Here is a 6769-nt window from a genome sequence, read left to right on the forward strand (position 1 = left end):
ATACACCAGCTCTATGGTGAAAGCAATAGGAGGTCATGGGATATTCTTCGTATGCATTTTTTAAACCCTATCTAATACACACCACAACAGAGAAAGAAGCTGTGGAAATTATGAAATGGCTGTGCGACATGTTTTATCTGATATGGGATGGCGGAAGCTTCACGCTTTTCATTGACCGTCACGTGTTACCTTGTATCCTCCACCTCATAGAGACTTTAGTGAAAATCGTGATGTGGGTGCATGAGCTCCGGCAGCTTGTGCGCATAGTTCATTTCAGGACTCGGGAGCACCTCAAGGATGCAGATGCACTTCCGAGACATGTAGATTCTTCTGTGTTTCTAGTGTTAACACACCAGAGATGACGTCCAAGTTTACGTGAAATCATGCCATTATGGTTAATTCCCCACATACAAGTGCATTCGGGGAACCAAAAAGTTAGTCTTACTTCAGCACTCCCACACACTATTCAAATCATCCCGGCGTGTTTCCCGAAGCTCGATAGAAAAAACACTACAGTAATTTGAAAAGCGCAGTCACTCATATTGCCTGCGCTATCGGGAAGATAACGCAGCAATAAGGTACTTTATGTGACAATTTAAACAGCATCGTTTATTTAAGTTCGGGCATGCAAACCACCGTCACTGGAGATAACCTGGTACACGGAAATTAATAGTTTTCTTTGAAGTAATCAAATTTGTGCGCGGCAACTATTAAACAAGACACTGGAGCATATGTACCGATAGCACATCCGCTGTTCAAACCATCAGAAATGTGAGGTCACCTTCAAAAACTTCGAAAAAGTTCAGTGTACTGCAGAAAGTCACCAACATATCATGCGCAGAAAACAACGCTAAAAGATAGAAAGAAACAAAAGAGCACAGACCACTGTATATATACTAACTAACCACCAAGTGTCGACAAATAAAACAACAAAGTGACTTAAAAAATCTCAATCGCAGTAGATCTTTCATAACGTAGAGGCATTGCTTACAGGCTTCGATTGACACTATAGCGAATATGGAGAGGCCGAGAGAAATATAGAGAACTTTGTTTCCTCAGTTGTCCATGAGGCCATTCACGTTAAAAATATCCCAGATGATCAAAATTTTCCGCCCCTCCACTATAGCGCCTCTCATAATCATCATATTTTGGGAGGTAAAACTAAAAACTGTTAAGAATCCTTAAGAGTAGATATAAGTAAGTTTTGAAGGCCACAGTTGCTCATCACAATCACTCACGCACAGCAAGTATCGGCTGCAGATAATATTACACTGCGTATATTTCAAGACACGGCTGCTTCCCGCTTATCAACAGCTTAATATTCCCGACGCCCAGCATTTGCGCAAGATGCGCTGAAAACTTTCAAGCAATTCCACGGAGATACAAGGAGAAGAGGTTTTGATTTTCGGCACAACGCACATTTACCGTATATATAGTCGAGCGATTTAGTACTTGTCGGTAGAGGTCGTCCTGCTGAGAAGCATCTCTACATCGGACTAAATCGCGTGTTCAAAAGTGCAGTACAGGAGGCTGTCTTGGAATAAAAATTAGAAGACGCTTGATCATCGTCTTCAAGAGCAGATCGCGATAGCTTAATTGGGCTTCATTGATTGATTTGTGTGGTTTAACGTCCCAAAACCACCATATGATTATGAGAGACGCCGTATTGGAGGGCTCCGGAAATTTTGACCCCCTGGGGTTCTTTAACGTGCACCCAAATCTGAGCACACGGGCCTACATTAATCGGGCCTTATGCGCATGCTTTTTGATCTGCTAACCTGCTTCGGTTCTCGGTTAATGCCTCAACCATAACGTAGGGAACCGAACGATGGTGCGCGTAATACTGGTCGTTTCAAATTATCATCCAATGCCTATTGCAAGCACAGTTGCGAAGTGCCCAAAACGCCATAATTATTTACAAGTGCTTTATAATGAGTAGGCCTTTAAACCCACTCGTTGCTTAATTCCCATCCTTTGACGCCTGGAGCAATTCTACGCTTCAGCCACGCAGTATATGATGCGTTTAAGAAACCTCCTTTTACTACATGTCATTCATATCTCTCGTGTGTGTGTGCGCGCGTGTCTCTCTCTCTCTCTCTCTCTCTCTCTCTCTCTGTGTGTGTGTGTGTGTGTGTGTGTGTGTGTGTGTGTGTGTGCGTGTGTGTCTCTGTCTGTTGTCTCTCTCTCTCTCTCTCTCTCTCTGTGCGTGTGTGTGTGCGTGGCTCTCTCTCTCTGTGCGTGTGTGTGTGTGCGTGTGTGTGTGTGTGTGGGTGTCTGTGCGTGCGTGTGCGTGTGTGTGTGTGTGTGTGTGTGTGTGTGTGTGTGTGTGTGTGTGTGTGTGCGTGTGCGTGCGCGCGCACGCGCGCGTGGTGGAGCACCTGCCTTTGCCACGCAGGCGGTGTAGGTTCTATCTTCACTCTGTCATGACAATCTTCATTATTTATTTTATTGGCATCTGTCTCGATTTTTCAGTCACGGACAAGATTGTTTTTCGCTCACAACCAACCATGCCCAAGCCGACGCCGACACCAACGCCGGAATTCCTGCGAAACGATCTCTTTAACGTTATAGCGTTAAAAAAGGCGGGTAATGGCTGCGTGCTAGAGTTTGTAACCACTATGAGCGTTTTTTGTAGCATCCTAATAGTGATTAATCTTGTTATAGAAGTAGTGTACGGGACTACTGAGAAGATGAAGCAGAAATGAACTTAAGCAAGAGGATGATGGAAAGAGAGGACGAAACATAGCGAAGCAACAAAACTGACAGATGGGTGATCCCACAGCTTAGAACCATTGCGTATTTTTATTCTGAAACATCGACTGAAAACTAGCCATTCGATGTAGCAGTCACAAATCCGGGTTTGATGCTGTACATGCCGACTTCCTCTCTGCCCCTCAACACGATGCTTTTTTTTATTTACATATAATTTCCTGCCTATGTAAGACACGCAGCAAAAGAAGAGTTAATCCATGGCACTTGGCAATGTCTCTCCGCGCTGTGCAAACGGCGCGCACGGTTCTGCAAAGGCTCGCAGTGCGTTTGGCTCCGGGCCAACTTAGTTTGCCTAGTTTACCATGGGCCTCCACAGGGCGGCACGAAGAACCGCCAGAAACGTGCGCTGTACGCAACCTGTACACAGGCGTCCTAACCCGGACTGCCCGTCAGTCAGAATAGCGAATAGACCTCCTTTGCGGTCGCGGAGGGCGCACATTGGATAGCGTTCACCCAAGCGAGACCTAAAAGCAAGCGACGGCGCCAGAAGCCGTTGGTATCGTTCGAGAGAGAGAGAGGAGTGCATGGATCGGACGGGGAAGTGGAGGAAGGCCCTTTGGGAGCCGGCGCCACCGGGGCTCGGACCTCAGATGAGGGGCTTCCGGTGAGCAAGCCGGCGGCTGGTGGCGGGCTCTCCCTCCGTTTTGTGATTAATCGTCTCGACCCTCGTGCCAGGTGTCGGCGCTGCAGTTGTTGCCAGAACGACGCGCTGGCTGGTTGCCACAGGAGCCCGCATGCTTTGTTTTAATAAGCGCCACTACACTCCGTGTACGTTCTTGCTTGATCGTTGCCGCTGCCGAAAAATGTGTGGGACACGAGCGACGAGCCAAAGAGGCGCACAGAGGCGAGGAAGCACTCGATGGAAGAAGGGGAGTGTCAATCCTCTCGGCAAAGGGGTCGAAGCATGCGGGCGCGCCACTAGCGCATTCCTGTTCGTACGTTTGTTTGCTTCTTTCTGTTCGCCAACTTATAATAGAAGGACGTTGTCGTCGTTCAAAGATGTGGCGGCGGCCTTTTGTTCGATTCCGGCAAGACGAGAAACTGTCAGAAAAGTTTTTCCACGCGAGCTGACTCGATAGCGATCTCATTACAGTAGCTTTGCACTGAGTCGTGCTCGGTCTTCTGCGTTTTCGGTTTGTTCGCCAACGTTGTCTTCGACGTTCCCGACGTCTCAATCCCTTGGACGCCGCGGTGATTGATTCCCATTTTTAGGGACCAAAATTAACCTTTCTGCCTCAGCCAGCGGTTTCGCTGCGGAACCAGCCCGAAAACTGCGTGCATTAGATTTACCCGTACATCAATCTGCACGAAGAAATTGCTTCTTAGTGTGTATCTATATTCGCTCATTTTTTTTAATGTAAACCTCAAGATGATTGCTGGCTGTATGAATAAACGATCTGAATAACAAACCTCTATATGCAAAAAAAATCATGTGCGTTCTGTCTTACAGCACAACTGTTAAGGTTTGCCATGTCCAGAGCATAGAAAATTATCATCATTATTAAACGGCACTCACTCTCATCGTTCTCTTCTCCATCGCTTTGCACTTCTTCCTTTTCTGCTCCGTTCCCAGAACAGGTGCGCCTATTTGTACGGCTTGAGATGTGAGACCAGCAAAACAGAGAGTACAGAGAAAGAGCGAAAGAAAGATAGAGAAACACCACCCCTACACACACAAACTTACACATAATCGCAGCAAAGTAGAACACCACGTACACAAACCACTCGCAATACACAGCCATACGACTATTCAGTGCCGATGGGAGTATCCCTATCGGAAAGATTGAGCAACCGTTCCCAGAATACGTGTAAATATAGGATAGACTTCTTTATAGCGCTAAAATACAGATCTGCTAACCTAGATAAGAAATATGATCATCATCTCTTTAATTAGTGATCGATCATCAAAATGGTGTGTGTGTGTGGGGGGGGGGGGGGGTGCTGATCAGAACTTACTGTAGAAAAAGGCATCGCTCCGAAGTTGAGAACACGAAAAACAGAGACGACGTGGACACTGCCCATCTAACAATTGATTTAGTGAAACACCCTACGCGGTGGTCTAGTAATTGAGGTACTCAGCTGCTGACCCGCAGTACGTGGGATCAAATCCCAGCTGTGGCTGCATTTTCGATGGAGGCAAAAATGCTGTACGCCCGTGTGCTCAGATTTGGGTGCACGTGGAAGAACCCCACGTGGTCGAAATTTCCGGAGCCCTCCACCACGGCGTCTGTCATAATCATATGGTAGTTTTGGGACTTTAAACGCCAAGTATCAATCAATCATTGATTTAATTAAACGAAAATAACAAAAAGAGGAGGAGGTAACATACAAAGGGGGAACTGTGGGCAAACTATGATTGAGCCATCAGGGGTGTTATCTATGCAGTAAAACATGTGCATTTATCCACTTCAATCGTTACATTTCTTCATTTCATATCTGTATAAAATATGGCACTTTTGCTCCGACTAAACTTAGATATGTATTACTAAACGTGCCACTCGTCTAATTGTATGTGCTATACAGGGCGAGTTTATGGATACAACAAACTTTCCCGACATCAATTATACTGTGAGCTTCTACGATAGTTCCGATTTTGTCCTTGCCGTGTGCCAAACCCTGAAATTAGTGTCCCTGAAGTTTGGATTACATTTACAAGCAGAGTAGTGCTGAGCGAGTTTCGCCTCGACTGCTACTCTACTACACAAATCCTTGTATTGCTGACGCCTGTTGTTTGGACACCTGCCCGTCTGACTAATGCAAGATGCCCCGCAGGTCATAGAAACCCTGCATACTCCTTCTACCTTGCACTCATTTTTTTTTTTTTTTTTTTTTTTTTGCTGTCCAACACCACATGCTCAACTTCCAGAGTTGTGAAGGTGATCACCCAGTCTTGGGCGTCATCTTCCCAACTCTGTAAGTTGACCTTTTTATACAAGCCTACCAGTTTTTTGAGCGCCGAGAATACCACTTGCCACTTCGTCTGCATCGTCTCTGTTTTTCGTGTTCTCAACTTCACAGCGCTGCCTTTTTCTATATCAATTGTTAGCTTGCACTCCGTCGCATGGGTCACAGGCGTCGACAACTCGTAACATTCCTGGCTTCCGAAGGGTGTTTTGGGTAAAACATGAATCCTTACGTAAACCAAAAGGCTCTTTGTAGAAGCAAAATTGGTACCTCTGGACATGCCGAAAATGCTTGAACATGTTCGAAGTGGGCACTCCTATTTTAACGAGAATCGGTATCGACACTAGAATAACATCAAATTTCTCCTTATGGAACCCTTTTTTAGTCGCTGCCAGCATGATTTGTTACTATATGGCATTCAGGATGCGAGTGAGTGTGGCGGCATGTATGCCCTGTGGACAGCCCTCATGGATTACAATGCCACAATTTAGGGCTGATTATGCGCGTACTTTCTTTTCCACCGCTTTATAATTGTGCAATATTGGCCTCATTTCGAATGAAATATTTACATCATAGCGAACCTAATTTTTAACGGCCATATTTTTACCAACATGACGCGATGATATACAGCGATTGCGCCTGCCAGTCGTTATGCTGAAAGTTTTGATGTCACGTTTAAATCTGTGGGGACAGTATTTATATACAGGCTCATAATGCGAAGTCTGTGTACTGGAGCGGAAACTATGTAGTGGCTATAAAAACTGCTATAAAGTTGCGACCAGTAGTTTAATGCAGTTTATATAGCCACGACATACTTTGAATTAGTATCCATTGCCTTAGGTTCATATTCCGAGTGTGCAGTAATCGGTGGCAGTTTTCATTCTGGCAAAACCATAATGACAATGATAAAATGTGTAATGGTCAGCGTGACACACACGCACATGCTATGCTAGTAAATTACACCGAAGAATATACCAGCCGTCTGCACGACATATGAATACAATCTACAAGTCAGAGAGCAAGCTCCGAACCAGTAGATATTCGAACGGCATTTTCGAAGAGTGACGGACAGTATCAGTACTTTACAGTTTGC

This window comes from Rhipicephalus microplus, chromosome X (genome assembly GCF_043290135.1).
Source record: "Rhipicephalus microplus isolate Deutch F79 chromosome X, USDA_Rmic, whole genome shotgun sequence".
Taxonomy (NCBI): domain Eukaryota; kingdom Metazoa; phylum Arthropoda; class Arachnida; order Ixodida; family Ixodidae; genus Rhipicephalus; species Rhipicephalus microplus.